This window comes from Triturus cristatus, chromosome 7 (assembly GCF_964204655.1).
Source record: "Triturus cristatus chromosome 7, aTriCri1.1, whole genome shotgun sequence".
NCBI classification, from domain to species: Eukaryota; Metazoa; Chordata; class Amphibia; order Caudata; family Salamandridae; genus Triturus; species Triturus cristatus.
The window spans coordinates 896,288,512-896,301,802 of NC_140590.1; positions in this window are offsets into that span (position 1 = coordinate 896,288,512).

Genomic DNA, 13,291 nt, shown 5'->3' on the forward strand with positions numbered 1-13,291 from the left:
TATAAAAATAGGATTTTTATATAAGGCTTAGCACAAGACCAAATAACGACAAAAATATACCACAGTCTTAATAAATACTCTTTGGAAGGAAAAATGATAGTTCAAGTAAGGTTTCTTCTTGGCAAATAGTTCTTTAGCAAAGTATTCTTCTGAGCACAGTTCTTTGGCAACAATGTAACCCCCACAGGAGTCACACGACGTCGAGTCTACAAGATTCCCAAGGTTCGGCGTCGACCGCGAGGAGCGCTACGTCGAGCCTGGAGTCGCAACAGACCCCACAAGTACAGTACCTTGAGAAACGAAGAAAACGATGATCCACGGCGTCGAGATCGGCGTCGAGGTCGTGCCTCGGAGTCGGGTCAATCCGCAGCGGCGTCGAGGGATGTCGGGCCGGAGCAGCGCTCACGGCGTCGAGAAGGGCGTCGAGTCGATGCGATCAGCAGCGGCGTCGGGACGGGGTCGCTTGGAGGTGGAGCCGATACTCACTCCTCACTGGCGTCGATACCGGCGTCGAGACGGGGTCACTTGGAGCCGGGGCCGATACCCACTGCTCACTGGCGTTGCTGCTGGCGTCGATCGGGCCCGGCGGCCGGCGTCGAAGGCTCGGGACACTGGAGCCGTTACTCACGGTGTCGAGCTGGATTCGGCGGCGTCGGCGGCGTCGAGACTGCAGATTTTCCCTGGTGTACTGGAAACAACACTTTCCAGCAATTCAGCAATTTAGCAAATGGTGAAGTCCTTTGGCCCTGTGACTTCAGCAGGAGACTGGCACTCTTCCAGCCCTTGGAGATTTCCTAGCAAGAGTTCAGAGAGTACACACCAAGTTCCTCTCTCCTTGTTCCTTGGCAAAAATAAAGAAGCAGCTTTCAGGTTCCTCCACAGCAAAACAGCACTCTGGCAGAAAGGGGAGGCAAGTCCTTAGATCAGCAGGCTTCTTGTCCTTGGTACAGGTTTCCTTGTCAGAAGTGATCTGAGTTCTTGGTTCAGGGGTCCTTCTCTTATACCCCTTTTTCCCTTTGTTCCCTTTGTCCAAGCAGGGCGATTCCCACCATCTCAGGTTTGTTGTGGGTGTTGCCAGGCAGAGGCACCTGGCCTATTCACTGAGCCGGGCAGAGTCCTCAGCCGCCCAGCAGGAGGCGGAGCCAGTATTGTCACTGGCAGGAGCAGGGCTATCAGTCGCCCAGCAGGAGGCGGAGCCAGTATTGTGTCAGGCAGGGCAGGCTACTCTTCCCTCACTCTACGTGTAAACGCCCCATTCACCCCACACTGACTCACTCAGACCTCTGGAGCCACCCAGCCCCTGACACACACACCAAACCAGCAGAGACCGGTAGATAGTTGGACAAGAAAATAGCCACTTTCTAAAAGTGCTATTTTCAAACATAGAATTTAAAAACCATCCATCCTAAAGGGTGTGTTATTAAATTCTGAGTTCAGGGATACTAAACTCGACTTGCTACCATGCTCCCTGAGTCAGATAGATTATAATGGAGTTAATAATCAGTCTGCCCAGTCTGGCCTATTGGAGGCAGGTAGCCCTTCAATAGTGAACAACGAAAATGGCTGTAATTCACTATTAGGTCATGCCACACACGTCAGGGCATGACCTACCTTTTACCAACAATGCACCCTGCCCTAGGGCCTACCATAGAGGTGTCTGAAATGTGGCAAAGTGAAGGTTTAGAGACTGGTAAGTAGGTTTCCTTACCAAGTCGACATGGCAGTCAGGGACTGCACGCAGGCGCCGCGGTGGCAGGCCTGAGACACATTTTGCACGCTGCTTCTGTGGGTGGCACAACCAGGGCTGCAAGCCCACCAGCAGCAGTTAACTTACACGCCCTTGGCACACGCAGTGCACTAGACTAGGGTCTGAACAGTAAGTCAACCAAGCCAATCATGGTAACACCAATCAATGTAACAATTTAACATAGGGAGCACTTGCACTGTGGCACTGATCAGCAGTGGCACAGTGCCCAAAGCAATAATCCAGCAAAAACATCGTAAACAGAGGAGGCAAACAGAAAAAAATGGAGGAGAGACTCATGCCAATGATGCCAGGTCTAACAGAGACGGTTAAAGATGTGCACATGGACGAGATGTGCATAAAAAAAGGCATAAATATTTAACATAAAGCACACAGAGCTGAAAGACAAAACCCTTGCCACAGGCCTCAATAATATTTAATGTACAGACTCAAAATTTCAGAATTGAAATATTTCTAATATTAATTTTACAAAACAAATCATTGCTGTTACTCATTTATCTTTAAGCAGCTAATACGTCTTGACAAAGCCAATCACACTGATCGGTTATATGATAGGTGTATGTCAGTTGTTCTGCTATATATCTGGATGCAATTACATCTCAGAGAGAAACCAAAATACTGGTCGGGTGGCATACTATGGGAATCAGAAATATGTTCCCTTTTAGAGACCCCCACTTTCTTCATTCCACCTTTCAGCACGTTTTTCTATATCACTGATTGCAACCAGCAGCTGTGGGTGCTTCCCAAATCCTGTATAGAGCATTTTCTTCCAAGTTTGATGACACATGCAATGCAAGACACTGGGCACACACACACTTTAAAGGGCTAAAGTTCTCGCACTGTACGATTTACACATTACAGTAAGTAACTGTGGAACATGTTAATGTAGTAAAATATGGGGCAGTTTTTAATGTGTTTAATATGTCAAGACTATAGGTTCCCATTGCATTATAAGCCTTTCTTTATCACTAAATTCATTTGCTTTCGAATGCACCATATGGCAATCTTTTTTCAATTTTTTCTTGGACCCCACGTTTGTCCTTTAAGCTTTCTCACGTGATGCATCACTGGCTACAAAAAAGTCATACCCAATTTTTACGCCCCACTACTTTCAAATGTCAACATCAATCACTGGATGAGTCTCAAATAGTGCGACTCACCTACAGAAAAATGTTCAAAAACGGGTGACAATAAAAACTTTTTTTTGCAACAGCTGTGTTTAGAGAACATACACTTAAAGTAAACGCACCTCTACCTTACCTGGTCATTGCAACAAATGCACCAGTGCCTAGGTGAATGCTTCCTTGCTTTTTTGTTCGATTCAGGCATGTTATCAAAAATTGTGTGCTTATCTGAGCTCTTTGCTCATTAAATGACAACATACTGATAATGCTTTATTTTAATAGGGGCCTCCTTTAGAGTTTGATATTCTGGAACAGGACCCACACTGTGATAAACTGGTATTATCTAGTTACACACCTGCCTTGGATTTTACTGGTTCAGCTTTAGAATCATAAAGTGATTTCATACTTAATAGCCAAACCTGTAAGCCGCTGTTCTTGGAAATGGAGACATATTGTAGATGAAGACAATATTGTGAATATTTAAATACACAACATATCAGCAACACCGCTATAAGGACATATTACAAATATGTTATCATATTACCATGGTGTGATTACACTCCTTCCCCACCTATTTCACCCAGACAATGGCAGTGCTTCCTTTTGCTACCGCCAGGAAGGCAATTCACAGTAGTATCCCGAATGTCTCAAGTGTACGCTGCACCCTGTTTAGGATTTTCTGCTATGACAGGTGAATCTAATATGCTATTATCATTTTGATTTTCAAAGTAACTCTAAAGACATTCGATAAGTCATGCTTTTAAATACCGCTCTCTAGGTACAAACAACAAAACTTTGTAAATGACCTCTTACCCATAGACAAACTGACTGGCCACAGATCAATCTGCAAAACACAGAAATACTAATAACAGGGATTGAAGGTATTAGCCTATTTCTTCCACTTTGTTGATGCGAATTAAATACATGCATAACATAATGTTGCCTAACGTAACGTCACACAACATAACATAACATTACATACCCTAACACAATGCAATTCGACCTGCATATGATATCCCACGTGGACCTCAGTATTGCCGTTAAAGCATGCAGACTTTTACAAACAACACAGTATATCTTTAAAAAGTTGATAGAAAATAAGTTTTTCTTAGAATAAGCCTTAGGCCTATTGTATAGTAGAGCAGAAGCAGTTGACACATTCAGTTTACAAAATCTATACACGAATATACCATATAGAATTCCTTATGAACAGATAATAACATGGATATAATGAGGTACGTGGATATGTACAGTTTGTTAGCAAGTCCTTCGAGGCTTGAGCATTTCACCTCCAGTCAGCTCTCTATATTTCATGAGATAAATACCTCTCCTGATGCAGGCTAGGTTTGTGTTGCCAGAAGCAATCAGCAGAAAGTGCCTCCATTTGCTAATATAGGGTGAGATCATTAAAGCTTGAAATGCACTGAAAACCACAAAGGGTGGAAAATATCTTACTGACCACAGGGGAATGGATAATAGCCTGCCAGAATGCTGGTGCTCAAAGTAAGAAGCTTAGAGGTCATCATCATTGCAGCTCGTTAATAAGAACCTACGTTATTTTAGCTAAATTTCTTGTTGAATTTCTAGGAAATGTCAGCATTATTTTTGAGGGAACGAAGATAACAATACCTCTTTTTGTACAACTTATGTCTTAGCTAGAAATCAAGGACATTTTCAACAGAACAGCTTACATACTTTTTTTTAAATTAACTAGCGAATATATTAATGTACAGTCCAAATGGCAGTCAAATTACAGAAAGCACACAACACAAAAAACTGCACCCAAAACATAACATAGTGCAATAGGGATATGAAACTATATAGCAATAACAGGTCAAGGCCTAGCATTCTGTATAATGTATGCAATCACTAGATGATCATCAACAATGGCTCAATCCGTACCGAATAGCACAGTAACACAAAGAATGCAGGTATAAAAAACATTAAAATGGTTGAACTCCATTAAAAAACAACGGGGCAGATTTACAAGAAACTGACGCATCTGTGCAGATGCGTCAGTTTCCCTGCGCCTCCATAAAAAAACCCTTGTGCCACCATAGATGTGCCGTATTTACAATACGGCGCACCATGGCGCAAGGATTGACAGATGCGTCAGAAATTCTGATGCATCTGTTGGAGCAAAAGTCACGCATTGCTAGAGTTGCTCATGAAAGTGACGCAACTCCATCAATGTGCCACAACAGATAGCTTAGTCCCATTGAAAAAGCCCTGCAGTATTTCTTATGCCTAGTCTTAGCAGGCATAGGGATTTTGACTTAGTGAAGGCGTAGAGTGACGCGGTGAAATGTTGTAAATTTCACTGCGTCAGTTCTACATGGCTTTTTGCATGGGAACACCCACCCTGCATACATTATACCTGATGCAGGTATAATGTGGTGCAGGGCTTTACAAGGTGACGTATCTCCCTAGATTCATCACGTTGTAAATTGGCCGAACATGGTGCATGGTTTATGTCGCCGCTGCGTCACAAAAACTGACGCAACGGCGGCGCAGAAGTGTCGCAAGGGGCTCGTAAATCTGCCCCAATGTGTTTGTGATGTCTGGCAGAGACCAAGGCATGTCAAAACGGGGGAGTTGCACTCCTGCCACCGTACTGGATACTGTGTTAGGTTTAGCATCTTTTACTGTTCACAAGAACACAGTTAAACCCATTACAAATGATTAGCAGTGGACCAGGCAGCAAGAAAACAACGCTGAAAGTTGCATTATTGGCTTCAGGAAGATAAGAATATCGTACTATTTTAGGGTGAGTTGTACTGGTTGCCAGAATTCAGGTATCAGGGTACCTAGGAGCTCTAGAAGCTGGGGGAGAATTGCTCTTCAAGCAGGGAGGGGGTAACCACGATAACCATAGATTGCAGACTTCAGGCTACTAAAATAAGTCAAACCTTAAAGGGGTTGGCTCAGGAGTGACACCCTCTTATTCCTTCTGTAAAGTCCAGGACATGAATATCGGCAGACTAATACAAAGTGGGATGTAGTTCAGCATGGGCAGCAGCACCATACATTGTGTATTCACACTCTTGCAGAAACATATGATTGCAAACAGCTACGACTAATTCTAATAACAGGTGCATTGGTAAAGTCCAAAAGCGTATGATATTTGCAAGCATTCTGATGATTATTATCATTAGTGGCACAATTTATGCAAATAATGTCCCTAAACATTGCAAACATTATTACAATTATAAACATGAAGAGACTCTTATCTGCCCCAAGCCTCTGGACTTTTACGCTGGCAGCTACCCTGGGTCTCACTATGTACTATAAAACTGCAAACATACTAACAACAGCAGGTCCTGTGCAGGGCAGTGTGGTGAGAGGCTACCAGCATAAGATTATAAGGTAGCATCACACAGGAGGGACTTCCCATCTCTGAGCAGATGCAAATGTGCTCTTGGGGAGCATCAGATCAGAAGTCTAAACATATTTTGTTAAAAGGCAACAAGGGAGTGAACTTTGCAACAAAGGTAAGCAGTGGTAGATAATGCACAGCTGAACAGATAGGTATGAACTTTCGTTTGCTATTAACTGTTCCATGCTAAATAGCTATCGTAATGCTAATATTATTATTGTGGTTGTTATTTTATGCTGTTGTTATTACTAATGTTAATAGTGTTGTTAGTGTCATGATTATTATTATTGCTATTGGGTTTGGAGTTTTAAGAATCAAATTAAATTGGTCAAAACATTTTAGCCAACAGATTTCAAATAATGTGTCGGCAACAAAGGTCGCTAATGGCCGTGCATGTGACAAAATATGATGATGTGCAAATGCACCACTGCTCTTGAAACAGGATTACAGTGTTCCCTAAAACTCAGTCCATTCAGAAGCTACATTGGTCATTTGTGAATTAATACACACCTCTCTTTCTTTGGGGAACTTGCAATGACCAATTGACCATCCTAGTGAAACTACCATACATTTAGCAATTTGTTATTGATTTTCAAAAACGACGTTCAAAGAGACCACCATCAGTACATGATTGGATGTCTAACAGTGATCTAGGTGCATAAATCAACCCATACATTTTTTTCAATCAATCAAAGAAATGTTGATTTAAACCAACAGAATTAAAAACAACACGGCTACTCATATAATCACATTGTAATATGCATTTTCAAATTTATATAAAAAAATTAACACAATTTAAAATTAATCTGCCAAAATCCCGATTAAACTGGAACATCTTAAAAATACCTGGTTATGTTTCACCTCTTCATTGCACCATTATAGCTCCTTGTTATAAATCGCCTAAAAACAAAGCTAATCTTGCTTACCCATGCAGGGCCTTTTTAACTGCAGTCATAAATCTTCCAATAGCAATTGCAATAGCCAAATAACGCATGTCTGTAAGAAGTTCTACGTCTTGCGCTCTATTCCTAATCCCACAGTCAAAAACGAATGGACATAAACTGAAGTTCCGCAAGGGCAACACTTTTAGGCAGTCCAGTAAGACATGTAAAATGCGCATTTTGTACTCAACTCACATAAGCAATTCCCTCTGGGTTGAATCATTTCCATTTTTGTCTTGTCATTTGTATAACAGGGGTTAACTCCAATCCTTATTCTTAGTAATTCACACCAAAGCCCATGATTGGATAATATATCCAAATACGGAAACCATGCTTCATTCTACCAGGAATTTAACATAAATTGCCCTGAATTTCCCCCCCTCAAATACTGTCAATCATATTCCCAAGACAAATCCTTACCTAATGTACTCGGCTCACACTTTGAGACCTCTACCTGTGAATTCTGTAGTCATAACCTCACCATATCCCTGAATACAGTGTCCAAGTTCTTTCTGACCCCTTTGGCCCATTTCAGTTCACTTTACTGAATCCTATTTTTATACCATTGGAAAACATTTACAGTCAATGGATGTATGAGAATAATCCATCATTCAGTTCGTCACTGTGTCTGGGATCCTGACGACTGTGCATTGCCATCTTCCAAAGTCCAAAAGAGGTATAGAGTAAGTGGCACCCAAATATCCCTGGGTTGTGATGACACAATTTAGCAATTTTAATTCACGTTTTACCCTCTGAAGCAAAAGAATACTCTTCTAAACAAGAAGGGAAGTTTGAGTGTTCTTGAAGTCAGATGCAATTCACAGGCAAAGACAAATTCTTTCTCATTTCTGACAATGTGTTAAAAAAGCTAATACTCTGTGAAGATTCACAAAAGTTTCATCAACTGGGGTTGAAGACCGATAGCTTCATTAACAAGCACCAACAGGAGTCTCGATTGATTAACCTGAACCTAAGAAGACAACAAAACGTGCTACATTGTCATTGACTACAATTTAGATTATGCAAGTTACTTGTAATTCCCTTAACCTTAAACCAGGTTAGCCAAACAAACAGTCAGCAGCTGCCCTTAAATGATCTGTTTGCATTATACTACAGGCTGCATGGAAAATAAAGCAATTTCTGAACTGTTTAACTGAATATGTTCCTTCACTAGATTTATGCATTGTTTGTTTATATGAGAATTGATTTTCCTTACACCAGAGAAATGAGGACGAAGTGAAAAGTCACACTGACAATAATAAAGGGAAATAACGTCTACAGCAGGAACTGTCATAGCTAATAATTTGCTGAAAAAGTTACAAATGCAGATCTATGAAAACTCCTCTGTACAGAAAGAAAAGTCAAATGTGTTTTTAGATGGAAACCGCAAGCAGATATTCAATGGGCAGGCAGCAGGGAACCCCTGCAATTAGAATCACAATTTACCAGCAACATGGAACACTCAGGAGACTGGTGTTCCCAATTCTTGGTTAGGCCTGGGCTAAATTTCCGTTCCGCTCGCGGAAATTGCGATAATTTGACATTTTCGCGTTCCGCGGAGAGCGCGAAAATGTCAAAATTTCCGCAATCCGCATGGGTAAGTTGGCGAGCCGCGACCACGCAGAAAATACCGTGAACGGGTGGGAAAAAAACTTCCGCATCTTCGCGATATTTCCGCGTGTTTGCGGAGATTTTTAACATTTTCGCGATAATTTGCGAAAGTGAATTTCACAAATTCCGCCCACCCCTATTCTTGGTGTCAGTGAACAACGAAATCTAATAACAGATTTATGGAAGAAAATCAGAAGGTAGGTGAATATGGTATAAAGACCAATGATTGACTTGGAACCACAAGTGCTGCTAACTTTATAAAATAAAAACCAGTACCAAAGCCTAAGGAACTGTTCTAAAAAAAATCCACTGTCCTTGTTAGTGCCACAGAAAGCCAGTGCTAGCAAAGCACACTTACAATGATTTTAATGCAATTGAGTGTATTTTATATGTAATCAGAATGTGGGCAAATACACTTGTGAAAGTGTTTTACAGTCGGTTTTGAAGTTTCTTGTGGATTTCTGATTCTTCTGTTCAAAAAATAATTTCTCACAGTTTTATTTATAGGTGTCCATGACATTTCGTTATTATAATTATTATTATTATTTGTTTATAATTATTATTAAGAGCTCGATTCTGTGATTGCTGAGAAACAGAAAAGAAACGTAGAGTTCCCTATCGCAGTGGGCAACAACCTAGGTAATTGGTGCTTCTGCTCAGATTGCTGCAGGTGTTTTCTCTTTGCTTGGCAAACAAACTTCATGTAAACTTCACACGCAGCAAGGTTATACAGAAGACCAAACTAAATATAACAGCCCCCTTATGTTTTCTGATACGCTCACTCAAAAGTACCAAAATACACTATGGTGGTTGATCCTCGTTTTGTGGTCAAAGGCTTCAAGAAAGTTGTCTGCTTTACAGGACATTGGGGTCAGATGTACAATACTTTGTAACGGCCCAACCCCACAATTCACTAAATCATAGGGTTTGAGACCACTAAAAGCATTTTTGGATTTACTAAACTCTTCTACCGATTCGAAAAAGTATTTCCGCATCATTAAATGGGATCAGAAATGAACTACGAATCTCAATTTGGAAGGAGCATGTAGTTGGAGTCTCTTCCGTATTGTGGTTCCCATCCTGATGCATCATGGGCTGTGAGCCTAACCGCAGTTGCAAACCATTGAAATTTTACTGACTCCCAAGTCGAAGCGGTAACTTATTTGCAAATGGGAAGTAGTCCTCTTTGTACACCTTCCCCTTGCAATTTTGGTTACAGGTTTCAGGAGAACAGGCACTGAAAATTTACACAAAACAGAGGAGTTAGAGATACCTCTCCTAATCATCCTCCTGCATCACTGAACATGTATGCAAAAAAAGGAAAAGGAGGCATTTTTTATCATAGGAATTGCTAACAACATCCCTGCACAGACCAACAACTGGAATGGAGCAAAGGGATATAGGGAACACAATAATGCATGTTAGAAATGGGGGTCTCTAGTTGGCATAGTTAGGTACCTTTGTCAAAATAGGGGCCCTTGCTTCTAGTCAGGGTAAGGGGGATACACTCCTAAAATAACCCCTGCTCACCCTTTTGGTAGCTTGGCAAGAGCACGCAGGCTTATCTCAGAGGCAGTGTGTAAAGCATTTGTGAACAGATACAGTACTACAGTGAAAACACTACAAATGGACACCACACCAGTTTAGAAAAATAAGTAATCTTTATCTAAACCAAGACAAGACCAAACAACAAAAAATCCAGAATATAGTTATCAAAATAGCCACAAAAATAGGTTATTCCTTCAAATGAAGTCTCTAGCAACAAATAACTCCACCTGGAGTTATCACGACACCATGACAGACAGAAATCCCAAAGTACGGCACCAACTGCGAGGTGCGCGGTATCGGGGGCAGAGTCAAACAGACCCCCCAAAAGACAGTACCTTGGTGATGCTTCATCGGTGTCGAGCAGCGCCTGTTCCTTATGACCTAGAGGAGGTGAACCCTCAGTTCCTTACTGCGGTACAGGGGAGGCAGGATGTCTGTTCCTTACTGTTTTGGGGAGGTGAGGTCACAGCGACTGTGACGCCTCTGTTCCTTATGATGGTGCGGTGTCGATGGATACGGTAGTCACCCACGTCTAGTATCAGCTCCGCGTTGATGAGGCACAGGCGTCGGAGTAGATGTGGCACGGCGTCAGCACGCTTCGGGCCTACGGTGCAAGTTTGGGCAATGGGTCGTGCTCTTCACGAGCGGTGCCCACGGCTTCACTACAGGTTACGGCGTACCTCGGCGGTGTCGGTGTTGCAATTTCCTTCTGTCGCAGCTGAAACAGCAGTTCCAGATGCAGAGAGACAGAAGAAATTAAGGTTTTGTGTCCCTGAGACTTCAAAAACAGGAGGCAAACTCAGTTTCAAGCCCTTGTGGATCTTCTTCCTCAAGTAGATGGCAGAGCAAGCAGCAAAATACTTTTTCTCCTTTTCCTTGGCAGCAAGTAGCCACTGCAGGCCAACCCCAGACAGCAAACAGCACAGTGGAAGTAATCTTCTTCAGCTTCCCCAGCTCTTCTCCTTGGCAAAAGGTTTCTCTTGAATCCCAGAAGTGATCCAAAAGTCTGGGGTGTGGGCCCCACTTTTTATACACAAAAATCCTTTGTTCTCTGAAGGCAGAGAGTGTCTGTACCCAGACAAAACCAGTTCTGTCCTTACTGGTGCAGCTTCCTGGCAGGAGGTGGAGACAGCATTGTTGAAGACAGACCAGGCCCATTCGGGTAAAAAGGAAATCTACTCCCCCTACTCTAAATGCAGCCAAGGTCTATTCAGCCCAGCCCTGACTCATCAGACTTCTGGAGCCACAATCTCTCTCCAGCCCCTGTCATCCAAAAGCCAGACATGCAATACATAAACCTAGCAGAGGCATTCTGGATGGTTAGGCATGAAAATACCTACTTCTAAAAGTGGTATTTTCAAACACAGAATGTAAAAATCACCCACACTAAAAGATGCACTTTAACATTCTGTGTTCAGTAATACGAACTTTTACTTTTCTATCTTGTTCCCAGGGTCAGTTATGTATATAAAATGTTATTAACAAACTCCCCATTCTGTCCTATGGGAACAGATAGCCTTGCAATAGTGAAAAATGAAATTGGCAGTATTTCGCTATCAGGTCATGCCACATACATCAGGGCATGTCCTTCCTTTCACATACAATGCACCCTGCCCACTGGGGTACCTTGGGCCTACCTTAGGGGTGACTAATATGTAGAAAAGTGAAAGTTTAGGGACTGGCTAGTGTGTGCACTTGCCAAGTCAACATGGCAGTCCCAGACTGCACAAAGGCTCTGCAATGGTAGGTCTGATTCACATTTTACAAGCTGCTTCTGTGGGTGGCTCAATCAGGGCTGCAAGCCCAACAGCAGCATTTGATTTACAGGCCCTGGGCACACACAGTGCACTAGACTAGGGTCTGACAAGTAAATCAAATTTGCCAATCATGGAATCACTAATCCATAACAATAATTTACAAAGGAAGCACTTGGCACTGAATAGCAGTGGCAAAGTGCCCAAAGCATCTAGACCAGCAAAATGAACTCCAACACACAGCAAAAACACAGGAGGCAAAGGCAAAGAGAGGAAAGGAGACCCACATCAATGGTGCCAGGTCTAACAATGCATATATGTTAAGGGATCTATTGTGCAGAACTACGAACATAAACTGTAAATAAAGCTAGCTCGGGAGTGTCCTCAAATACATGTAATCATGGACCTCATGGCTAGGATTACAAGATTAAGGATGGTAATGAAAAAAGGGGATATTATTGCCCATTCATCCCTCTTTTCTGAAGGTTGTCAACATGTTTCAGCCTCCTTCAATTGCCCCCAGGTGTCGTTTGATGTTCCTCAGGACTACAGATCCTAAAATAACGGTGTCACCGTACCTTGAACTTCGGATTAAGGAGAAGTAACCAATTCTCGTCATTTAAGCAACCACACTGCTGATACTCCTGAAATGGCATACAACACAGAAATGTACAAAGAATGTGATTTGCCTCAATTTGTGTGACACGCTCCCTCATTAAAATAGAACCCATTTAATCATGGTTCCAGAAATAATCATAATGGCCCTATAGTTGAAGGACATATCCTACTGCACTGAAACACCATGCAAAAATAATTGTGATTGTAACTTACCATGTATGTATGTATTTATTAACTGTTCAATTAATTGAAATAATTACAGTAAAAACAATCAGCATAAAAAAACTAAAACAATGATACTAAAAACTTCAGTTTATCTTACTTAAAATTGAGCGCCCCACCCCTATGCCAACGCTAACGACCCTCCCCGGAATTTATAGTCAGAGCCATGCGGCCTTGCGCGCTTTCATGAAGTCCCCTTTGAGCCTCACTAGGTAAACAGCTGGACAGAATTGTGGATAACACCTCTTGCAATCCTATTGGCCCTCGCTGATGTTAGCGCTGTCTATGGCTGGCAGGTTAGGGATGTTTAAGGCCGCTGAGCTGATTTCCGT